The following is a 13271-nucleotide window of genomic DNA, read 5'->3' on the forward strand; positions in this document are numbered from 1 at the left end:
TACCTTATAATTACGAATGTGATAAGTAACAGGATATCACGGCTGTAACAGGAGAAACAGGTGTTCCTCATATTTTAACGATTAAGAAGATTAAACGATAGAACAAGTATCGCCTCCATTGCTTATAAATCTCGGTTTATAGTCTTGGCATTGTGGCTTTATTCTCCTCGGACGAGGCGAGAATTTCCTAACATGCGGCTGTTTTACTTAATGTGGACACTTAAAGACGATATGCATTCGGAATGTTACCTATGTGATCCCATAAACGTTTCCGCTGGCTAGAAGATTTTTTCAAGAGATTAGCGTGGAATAACTGGGTTAAAAGAAATCATATTGATGAAAAATATTTAAAATCTCATTATTATGTTAATCTTAACTGATGACCATGCCACAACGGTAAGAAGTTTAATTCAGGACCAGTCAACTTGCATTCTTACAGCATTGGAATTTCATTGTTAATCATTCATTAACACATATTCATTGTTAATCAGATATGTCAACACGTCTTCGCAGCATGTATCCTTCAAATCTTTCATGAATAACAGAGGGAAATTTTCTGAAGAGACTAGAGAGGTTCATTCAGCAGGATACATATTTTGATGTCAACAAAATAGGTAAGTACTTACATTCATACAATTTCATTCCAAATTTGTAAGGGTTTCTGAAAGTTCCTAAAAATAGAGCAGTGTTTTTTCGTTGAAACATCTTACAAAAATTGATTTGTGTATTTTATGATGTTGTCGAACTACGGTATTTTCGAAAAATTATTTTGCTACTAGAGTGATGCACATATTTGCCCATATTCTAATACTCGTACTTATAAAATTATATTCTAACACTCCAAAATTGGGATCAAACATCTAACATATAAATTTCGCATCTCTGAAGACAAGAATTTGGATTGCTTTCAACATTCCTCCTCATTTCAGTGAAGAACTAATGTATCCTCAACTAGGTGCACTAAGTGATTTATGACACTTTAAGGTATCTTTTAGAGATTATCTTACACCACCATTCTGCCAACTCCAATCGCAGAATTCCTTCCTCCGACCAAACGATTTAATCTTACTTGAAAAATAATATTAATTATTTAGAAAAAAATAAGGTAATTATTTATTTTAATTAGTTAGGCAATTTTTTTTTGCAAGTACAAGTAGGTATATTAAAATTTTCAACTGTAAAAAATAACAGTTTTTGTACGTGAACGTTCATCGTTTGGTGTATGAATCGTATATAATGCTTAAGCATATTTTCAAAATGAACATGTGATGTTTTTGTAAAATGTTGAAAAATCAGGTGAGAAAAATGATTATTTTCTTTTGGATGTTTGAGAATATTCTTGACCCCATGCTGCAGATTATTTAAATGGAATACGCCAAGTAGAGGTGATAAAAAATAAGATAAAATTTTAGCAAAAGGACTTCGATGACATTTGAATAACACCTTGAACACAATGAAAAACTATGACTAAGAAATAAACTTATATCTGAATTCTATTTCGACTATTATAATACGCCGCCATGTTGACACGAATAAATGCGGAATTTGTTATCAGTTCTATAAATTTCAAATTGATTAATTCAATTAATAATGATTCCGATCGTTTTCACTGCTCTTGAGTCAAAGTTAAAAAAATTGTATTCAATTTTCACTCTGTCGGTATATGGAATAACTTGACATGTTGTCAAACATTCGGATCCATGATGGCCGCATAAAATTCCAAGACTTCGTTCATTTACAAATACACAGTTATAATGGAGAATCTTCAATGTTAATTACTGTTGAGTTTGAATATATTAAACGCACCTGTTTTTCCTTATAACTAGAAATTTAAATGTCGCTCATCTTCTTATGGAAATAAACCCAAACCAATTATAGACATTTAATTTATGGTTATAGATATCGTAGAAAACCATAGCGAGGAGTAAAATTAATGTGAAACACCGCCGTGTAGGTGGGTTTGAATACATTTTTATTTAATGGGATATTAATTATTTGCGTGTTTAAATACTGAGGACAGGTCGATTAAATTTTTGTAGGTTGTTGAAAAGGTGAACTAGGAAACTGCCCTGAAAACAGGTAAAATAAATATTATTTATTTGAATTTTGTCGTATTCGTCTTTAAAAAATATTATACCAATAACTTTGTCGGTAAATTGGTTTGCAGCACTTCATATTTCGGTAACATATACATTTGGAAGTTTTTTTACAAATTAAGTCAGAATCTCTGTATATTGTAAATGCAATATAAAAAAAGTATCATAAAATCTAAAATCTACAAATTTCATATAAAGATAATACATATAAAGTATTCATTGGAGCTGGTTCAATGTTTTGTTTTTGGTTTGAATATTATTATTATAATAAAAACCAGTAAGAATTATTTTAAAGTATCGAAGTGTCTTTTCCCATGAGAAACAATGACTTGATTGTTTTCGCATATTGCACATATAATAGCATCGTTTTACTATAAATATTCGTGAAGTTCATACGAGTAAATCTACTATTTTTGTATAATGATGCTGGTAAGTCTATGTAGTTACTGACGGGTTAAGTGTTTATTTTAAATAAACAGGTCATTTAGAAACAATGCCATTTTCTGCTTATATTATATTCACCATCGATAAAAGAGTCAAACTATAATAATGTGAAGTCTAGTGGTTGACAGGTTAGGCTAAAAAATATACTATAAATGAGTGGGAAAATAAAATTATGTAGGTCGTTGAGAATCAATGTGACTATCTGTTACTTATTATTTTCCGTATTGAGCATGATAGGATATTCAGTGTCAAATGAACGTGCTTGAATGTGATTTTTTTGTACAATGATGCTCGAGTCTAGTTGACTTTGAAGCTTTCTTAATTGACAGATTAAGTATTATATCTTTAGTATTGGATAAATAGTACTATTTTTTGCTTTCGATTCCTTTCCATAACATTTTAAAAAGTTTTTTTTCTTAAATTTACATAATATTTAAAAAAAGGCATGTAAGGTTAGGTGTTTATATTTAAAAAAACGCTGAGTTATCTATCCATCTAGGACAGATAAAATGCTTCTGATTCATTTATCATAATGATTCTGAAAAGATATTCCGCATCCAATGTACTTGAATCTGATGTTTTCGTATATTCATTTTTGCGTCTGGCTGTTGACGGGTCGAGTGTTTATCTTAAATTAACAGTGAGTTATTTATCCAGAACCGATACAGTGTTTCTAACGCCTTTTTCATAATGAGTATAAAAAGATATTCCGCATCAGATATACGTACTTGAATGTGGTGTTATCGTATAATAATTCTCGCGTCTAGTTGTTGACGGGTTAAGTGTTTATCTTAAATAAACAGTGAGTTATCTATACAGGACCGATACAATGCTTCTGATGTCTTTCTCATAATGAGTATGAAAAGATATTCCACATCAGATATAGGTACTTGAATGTAGTGTTATCGTATAATAATTCTCGCGTCTAGTTGTTGACGGGTTAAGTGTTTATCTTAAATAAACAGTGAGTTATCTATACAGGACCGATACAATGCTTCTGATGCCTTTCTCATAATGAGTATGAAAAGATATTCCACATCAGATATAGGTACTTGAATGTGGTGTTTTTGTATAATAATTCTCGCGTCTAGTTGTTGACGGGTTAAGCGTTTATCTTAAATAAACAGTGAGTTAACTATCCAGGCCGATGAGAAACAATGTGATTATCTGCTTCAACACGCCTCGACCAATAGCAGTCACGTTTGCTTCTCGGATTGACGTGTCAATTAAAATTATACAGATATCCCAACACTTGTGAGATTTGCATTTATAAGGAAACTGTGAGAGGAGCACGATACTGTTTAGCATAGTCGATGGCTTAAAGGGCAGACGATCGGAATACATTACCGAATGGATTATTGCAATCAAATTAAGCATTTTGAAACCAATTTAGTTGTTTAGTTCCGGGAGTGTGATCTGAATTCGGTACCTTAATGTACATAAAATATACTAATACTTTCTGTCATATTTGAATAGGGACGGCATCGTAAAGCTTGTGGTTCATAATTTAGTATGTTTATTGTTATTACTATTTTATTTAACAAAATAGGTATTAGGTATATCACGTTTCTTGTGACTATAGATTTCGTTTTAGAGATAGCGTATAATTGAGCAATCTTTTTTAAGTTTGATAACCATGTTCACGGCAGATTCGTTTGATCAAAATTATACGTTCATTTTCCGGTGCTATAGAAATTTGTTCAATAAATCTGTTTAATTTATTTATAACAGGGTTTTATCGAAATATTGTACAAAAAGTGAGCATACATAAATTTAAATAAATCAGGAAATTTCTGTTGATGAAAAATCCATTTTTTTACATTAACCCCACACAGGAGTCCCTGACGAAAATAATTTACTTTGGGGCCTACGTCATATTCGGGAATGCTGTGTGAGGGGTCTTTTTAACGAAAGGAATGAGAGGAAGTTCTGGGAAGGAAAAGGGTATGAGGGGTAGGTAGGAACCTAGGGGACAGTGTTTTGAACGTATGAATCCATCCTTCCCGCTGCGGTGCAAAACGATGGTTCGAGAAAGACCAGCTGGAGAAGTCAAAATATCTCCCAAGCCGGCCTCTGCTGACCCGGCCCGCCATACTGCAAGATCTGAACATACCACACCCAATGAACCTGGGCACCCCTGCTAAGTCACCAAATGTAGAAAACCACTTAGGGTGACCTATGACAGATGTGTTGGTTATCCAATAAATGGTTCTAATAGAAAATTGTTGTATATTAACTTGTTGAACAACGAATTTTGGATTGCATTTCACAACATCTAGACTAACTAACTAACCAAATATGTACATGACGTCTTAACACGGTGGTTTTCAACATCTTCGACCCATCAAATGGCCAGAACCAGGTATTTGGTTCTCTTGACCAATCCGCCTCTTCCTTGGTCCTCCCTAGTTTTGTATTTCATCCGCATCGGCATCGTTATATTAATTTGTTAATTAAATCAATTTCTCCATGTTCATTTAACTCAAATCTGTCTTTTATTTTATTCGGCATGTTCTCAATGGTATTACGAAAATACGATATACTATTCTAAAAGATGTCCCAAAATCAATCAAAACCGCATTTGGCTCAAGTGATCAAGCCATGTCTTCTTGGTCCATCTTTGACGTAGGTATTTTTAAATCTTCCACCGTCTTGCATTTCACTGATTCATCTGAAATGTTAAAGTCAGTACCAATATTTTTGGAATGTCTTTTCTCTCCCATATCAGTTAGAACATGTAGATTTTTAAATTACTAGACCCATCACATATGAAAATATTGGAATGGACAAGGTACTCTAATTATAGGTTCCATATTTCACGTGCGATATGTAAAACGCACGTACTATTTACGTATGTATTAAGTTGAAATCACGGAAATGTACTCAGAAATTTAGGGGGCATAGCCACACATTAGAAAGCCTTATTTATCTTTGTTTAATTGATTTTAATTCGAGTCTTGATTTAGCAAGAGTAATAAAAAGTTGATCAATTCATTGGAGATATGCGCCGGTTCAAAAGAAGCACAATATTGGTGACCCCTTCGATAAAAGTAGTAATACCAGTTTTTAATTCTTTGCGGACTGAAGAAAAACGGATATGTTTATTGTTATTGATCCATTTTTTTCACGAAAACCGTAATATTCTGTTTTTTGCACGTTTTTAAGAATATCACTTCATAAAATGTGCACAAACTTGTATTTAGAATATTAACATAACTGTTCCCGATAAAACGTTGACAATGATAAGATATTGTGTGATTGAGTTGAAAATATATTTTTATTTACAAAACGATGATTTTCAGGTACTTTTCTAGAACTCAATTTTTGGTGAGTCCCAACTAATCACAACCGTCCCTAGCCAGTGTGATTGTGGCATTTTTCTAGAACTCAATTTTTGGTGAGTCCCAACTAATCACAACCGTCCCTAGCCAATGTGATTGTGGCATTTTTCTAGAACTCAATTTTTGGTGAGTCCCAACTAATCACAACCGTCCCTAGCCAGTGTGATTGTGGCATTTTTCTAGAACTCAATTTTTGGTGAGTCCCAACTAATCACAACCGTCCCTAGCCAGTGTGATTGTGGCATTTTTCTAGAACTCAATTTTTGGTGAGTCCCAACTAATCACAACCGTCCCTAGCCAGTGTGATTGTGGCATTTTTCTAGAACTCAATTTTTGGTGAGTCCCAACTAATCACAACCGTCCCTAGCCAGTGTGATTGTGGCATTTTTCTAGAACTCAATTTTTGGTGAGTCCCAACTAATCACAACCGTCCCTAGCCAGTGTGATTGTGGCATTTTTCTAGAACTCAATTTTTGGTGAGTCCCAACTAATCACAACCGTCCCTAGCCAGTGTGATTGTGGCATCCCCAATTGTCGATAAGTTGAAGGTAGTAGGGAAGAAAATGAGATGAGGAAGGAAGGGGAGTACCTGGCTCTTCAGGTCTGGTCACCAGCAAAAGCTATTTTAAACAACGTTTCGATTCTGAATGTTGATCCTTCATCAAGGCGATAACTGGAGAATCTTCCATTCTTTATAATAATATAATGTGGAACAAAAGTAATCTCATAATGTGAATGTGGCATAATTTTCGCAAATGGCGTCAAATTTCATTGTCCTCGGTTATTAATGTTGTAGACAGAATTATTTGGCAACAAGCAATGGAGCGGTACACAACTAAAGAACGCGAAATTATTGTGACAGCTTATTTGACCAATTGACTCCGGGCTGTTGTTTTAACCCAAGTAGGGCCAAAGTTATGCTTTAATGTGAATTGAATGCCATTTTAAAAGAAAGTTTATTTGAAGGTTTGCACGAGACGCTCAGCCAAACGCTTAATTGTTTGCGCACATGGCTCAGGAAGACTACGAAATTCACGCTGTACTGCACTTATTAGAGTAGCTTCATGAGCACTTAAAGGAATAGCATCTTTAGCACTTATACTAGTAGCATTCTGAGCACTAATAACGGAATCAAGAATGCCCTTAGAGGAGTACCAAGTATTTTTTACTTACCACCTACGTAAATACCGACTTTAACCCTCGATTTACCCGGTAGGTCCCTGGGACTCCATTGAAAACTTTCAGCGCTCATAAAACCGTTCGTTTTTGGAATTACAAAATGTGCGTTTCAGTACCTTCACGGCAAACGCGAGGTAGAGCGGACGTTGATGTGCGTGGCTCCGACAGGTGAGTAATCATGCTAGTGGAGTCCGTGGGACTCCACCGGGGTATTAATGTTACAGTTTTAGACTATTTACGGTATTTTTTAATATAGTGTTTTTTTTATTATTTTTGAATGTGAGAAAGTATTGTTACCTGTGTCCACCGCGTCTAAAAAGGAAAACTGTATATATTTGCCATAGTTGTACTAAGCCTGTGTGCCTTGGCTGTACAAAAAAAATAAGCAATGACTGTGTCACTAACCGTGACTGGAAGGTCTTGCACATTTTTTTTGTTCGAACCATTTTTTTTTACTTTTTATAAGAATTGATTATGTTTTTGTTATATTTCTTTAAAAATTTGTTACAAAAATTGTTTTTTTTTGAAATATTAAAACTAGAAGTTAGGTGTCGTAATTTTGTTACAAAAAGTGCCATATTGTAGAAGTTCCTTAATAAAAGGCCGTGATTTTATAATTTTAAGTAAAAACCTACGCCATTGTAAAACCAAATATATGATAAAGAAATGTTACTAGCATTTCATTTAAAATAAGTGTTTTATTTCATGTTAAATTAACTTTTTTTATTTCCGGAAGCCCTGGGGACTCCACCAGGTAAATTGTGTATGTATGAAGTCACCGGGTAAATCAAGGGTTAAGTTTTCTCAATCTTTAAGTGAGTCACTCGCCGATGGTGCATTTCAGACATTTTTACCGTACTGTTATCAAGTATTAATATTTTGAAGACGAGCCATAATGCGTATACAAACGATATCAGGGAATATTAAACCAGCTAATTAAATTTGCCGTAAAAACATTTATATGGAATTGAGAAAAATATGTCTTCCTGTATTCGTTTGGATATGTGAATCACTTAGAGAAGTGAATATTCGAACTTGGTAAAGAATATCAGTTTACCGAATAAAATCTTAATCTCGTATTATTGAAGACCGTTACGTTGGGTCTTTGAAAATAATATAATTTAAAGCATTAATCGGAATTGTTCAGATTGTTTTTTTTTAAACTCGGTCTTAAGATTGTGCGTTTTTTAATTTTCGTCTCAAAGATTACCTAAAACTTTATTTCTGGATTTCAAGGAAGTCTTGAAAAATCGGGGATAGTAGGCAAACAAATTATTTTTTATAATATAATTATTGATGCACTTATGTGGGATCTCATTTCATCACAGATTTTAAACCTTATTATATCACAAGCGCGTATAAAGTGGTCAATTCAGTTTGTGAAAGTTATTAAAATAAGTAAGTTAAGAAATGTGGTCCCATTTTTTTAATCAACGGGGTGTGTTGGCAAACACTTTGGTGTAATTTTACCTGTACCATGTAGAAAATAAAGGCAGGTAGATATATATTCTGCTCTTTGACATAATTATAACCACAACATCCGTTGTAGAGTCCCTGCTACTTCTAGGAAATACCTCCACTCCTGCAGGTTTCCTGTTGTTTCCTGTAGGTCTCTCTATAGATGCGATTTTAGCCAATGATTTTTTCATCAACCAATGCGTAGGTCTCTCAATATTTTTTTGATCTGTAGTCTTATAAAGAAGGTTTTTAAAAATTTGAATATATTTCATCCTTACTAAAGACCAATAATTACTTTATTACCAAACAACCAGTTCCTCAATCCGCCGTGGAACTCAATCATTTATTAGATTACAACCTGTTAATATTAATAACTTATAAACAGCTTCGTGTATTTGAATGTTTCGAAGAACATCAAATGCATCCTTTCATAAGGGTCAAATCCAGTAAAGATTTTCACGCAGCGGAAATAAATAATGCATTATGCTATAATTGATATCGATATGAAATAACATTAAAACCATTGAATTGTGACAGTTAAAGTATTAAAAACAAGTTAATAAATTGAACACAGAAACGCAAATTTATGAATGTACGTATGTATGATATCTATAATGAATGTAGTAGGTAAGGACTGAAACATAATATTGATCATTCTTATTTTTTTGCAAAATTTAATAATAATTTTTATTCCATTTTAATGAAATTGAATGTAATTTTTGTATTTTTGTATTCTTTTTTATTTAAGTACTATCCCGTTAAACTACATTAAGCAGTTTGTCAACAGGAAAGGTTTGTCAATCAAATTAGTCAAATATAAAAAAGGATAATTATTAAATACTCACAAAAGCAATTACAAGTTATAAGTAGATTTGAAACGCGTTTATGGCCTAACATATATAAAAATAAAAGCAACTAATAAAATTTGATCTCAATAACCCTCCCATATTAAAAATGTAAAAAAATCAAAATGAGTATTAAATGCACATAAAATATTCAAATAAAGTTAGTAATAAAAAAGACCTAATTTTTTAAAGAGATAAAAAAAATAAATCAAACTCTGAATTGCTATAATCTGTTACACATTTTACGACAAACAAATTTGAGTTCAGGTTCTTAATGAACATTGAAATAAATCATACTGGATAAACCCATCATCTGATATCATGACTGAAATGAATTTTATTTTTGCTATTCTTTTGCATTGAAATTGATTTAAAAACTTCACTTAAGTGTAAAAATACTGCACAGGAGTTATACTATACGGAGTCAGTAAGACCATGGCATCCTCATATCGACCAATATTGATGCATCCCCAAGAAAGTAATGTTGAGAGACTAGGGTATCGATTCTCCAATTCAGGCCGTCAATCGCCGTCAAAAGAAGTCAAATTGGTCGACGTTCTTATTTTTGAGTCTCGTCGAAGGCACATACTCGTACTTACATACGTCAAAAGTCATTCCATTCGAACGAGTGAATAGAACAACTCGTTGTTTGAGTGGAATGATAATCGTCGAGAATCGAGGCCCAGGATAAGAGAAGAGCTTAAAGCACGCATTATTTGGATTTAGTTCTTAAATAAATCAAATATCATTTCAGTATATTAAAAATTTTCTCATTTACATAAAATGGGAACAGCTGCGCCGCATTCCTCATAAAAAAATTAAATTTGGATTTGAGATAAAATACCAAACAACCAAACCGTATAAACGTTTTATCAATTTTTTATAAGCAATAATTATTCGACTGAAACAACTAAGCTACTTAGCTTCGTCGGCTTATTCCAAACCCGCCAAATAATTCAATGCGTACTAGTATTATATTCAATATTTATTGCTATATTACCAACCATACTTTGTATAAAATAGTTTGTTAGTGCTGAATTTCCCACTAGATAGCGTGGAGACGTATTATATCTACATTTGTTGGTGAAATTTTTTTTTCAAGAAAAAATGGCAAATTCTACTATAATATGGTATATATGCTACTTTATTTTTTCATAGAACCTGTTATATAGGATATGATATATCGACCATTAAAAAAATCAATTTTGAAAGATTTTAGACGCAACTTTGGTATATTTGTATGAGTTAATTGTAATTAGTAAAAAATTATCTTGCCAAATCTATTGTGTAAAATAAAATACGAGTAAGACTCCAAGCACCAATCTAGTACACTTTATATCAGTGAGGTTATGTATAACATTAGGACAGGTGCCATGGTAAAACATAAAAATATATATATATATATATTTGTTGAACAAGACCTTTTTTTCTAGATGATTTACATAGAAGTTGTGAAAATGAGACGCGCTTGTCGACGGTACGTCATAAACATTGTTATTTTATCGGTCGTTCGCATTACGCGACCGCTTTTTCTTTCTAGCGGTGATTATAGAAGTTCTCGATACGTTGTTAAAGAATTATATTAGCCACATTAGCTACAAATATGGGTTTAATACAGAGTGTCGTATGGTTTTTTAATCTGTGAAATATTTAGACCAATGACACAGTTTTGGAAATCGGATTACGAAACTATTGATATTTAATATATTATCTCACCTTTGAAGCTTTATGAGTTGTTGTGAGTAGATATGTTAGAAACAAATACTTTCACGATTTGCAATGTTAGAAACTAATACGTTTTTTATTATTGTAGACAATATTAGCGATTTCTAATCGAAAATCTGAAACATAAAAATCAGAAAAGGATACGGTCACATCTAGGACTCGAACCCAGGACCCTTGCCTTGCCGGGGCACCGCTCTACCACTGAGCTAATGGAACCCTATCCCCTTCGGTCACATTTAATAGTATCATACTTTGAATAAGAGCTACCAACATTGTCTTCATTTTTTCACCGCAAATTTTTTACTGGCAAATATCTGTATGTATGATCCCAAGATTCAACCCGAACTAAATGCAATCTAGTCAGCGTCTTTTTTAGATAAACCTATCTTATTTTTTTATTATTTTTTTTTAATGTGCGACATCTATTGACTTTTTCGCAAGTCTAGGATAAATATTTATTTTTTGGAAAAACTTTATTGAGTAAAACGTCAAATTGTAATATTTAATTATTTCAGACAATATTAGCGATTTCTAAACGAAATCTGAAACACAAAATCAGAAAAGGATACGGTCACATCTAAAACTCGAACCCAGGACCCTTGCTTTGCCGGGGCACAGCTCTCACTGAGCTAATGGGACCCTATCCCCTATATATAAAAAAAAATAAAACTTTTTTTATCACAGCCAAATGATATTTTCATACTTGCTTGACAATCAAGTTTCAGTCCTAATATGTACTCACCATAAGTTCAATGTACTATATGTCCAACATAATATAGGATTATGAGTTTGCGCTGTGCGGGAATCAAACTCGTATCCACTTAACTAAAGGTATAGATCTACGCTATGGACTGCGGCCTGACGGAGAAGTAAAAACCTAAGGATAATTTTCACTCAGTTTTAAAATCGTTATTTTTAAAAATTAGTTTATAAGAATTCAGGTAATCAGTGCCCACCAGAATTAAGAAATATATTAAATCCAGTGGAACAGCCACTTTTATTCGGCAGCGTGAACAGAAATGTCTCGCCCATGCTTCGCATGTTAATCCTCCGCTGACAAAAACCTTCTCTCATTACAACTGCAACAGTTAACTGCTAAAATATGTGGAAAGAATGAAAATATTTTAACTCGCGAATATTTGTCTTTGATGAATGTAAATTTTTGTTTCTTGCTAAAAAGTAAAAAATAACCGAAAAAAAATCTTTATTACTCTAGAACGTTAACCCTCTAACGAATGGCGGCTCGAGACTTTTGGGAAGGAGAATGTTGTTGTAGCTGAAAACGACTTTTTATTTTTTTCGAAAATTGGTGTTTTTGTATAACATCCATGCAATGCAATTTTTGTAATATTAGCACTCTAGAACACTTAAAAGTCAGTGCTTTCTTCCAAGAAGAATAGAAAGGTTGCATATTATGATTAATTTGAAAGAAGTAGATTTTTTCTATTTTTTTATGTGTTTTCCTTAAAATGATTAAAAATCTTGTTTCCACTAATAGTGTTCGTTCAAAGGCCAAAAAGTTTGTTGCTAGGCCGCAAAGTTATCATAAAAATGATAAACAAATTATTTAAATCCATAATAAACAAGAACCAAATCAACATAAAACAATATTTTAATATTATGCAACATCCAGACATTATTGAATATTTTCGGATACTTAATTACATCGTTGTGCTGCATCCAATATAATCGAAACTATTTTGGTGATCAATGTAAACTATGTCACGTTGGTACCTACTATGGAAGATGCCCGGGTGGATGACCTTAAGATTTTAATGTTTTCTCGTTTAACGGCCTGTTTTCTCCGCATATTATTATTTGTCCCGCAGGTATTTAAATTTAGTAATATAATGTGTCGGCCTTCTAAGTGTTTCCAACTAGCTCGATATTTCTTTTAGTTAATATTTTGAAAACAATGCAACAAATTTCTACAAGACTGGTACTCGGATTACAAATATTTACAGTATATGATTTATTTGGTAGAAAAATCAGTAATTTTTGCATGTGATTTATTTGTTAGAAAAATGTATTCATTTTACGTATGAGATAAACTATATTCAAAGATGTTATTGAATCGTGTCTGAAGAGACGAACTATATTCATAGATGTTATTGAAGCTTTTCAGGAGAGACAAACAGAAAAAAATATATTCGAAATTAAACGATTTCTTTAATTTTAATTCC

This window comes from Hesperophylax consimilis, chromosome 7 (assembly GCF_061612785.1).
Source record: "Hesperophylax consimilis isolate HC1 chromosome 7, BYU_Hcon_1.0, whole genome shotgun sequence".
NCBI classification, from domain to species: Eukaryota; Metazoa; Arthropoda; class Insecta; order Trichoptera; family Limnephilidae; genus Hesperophylax; species Hesperophylax consimilis.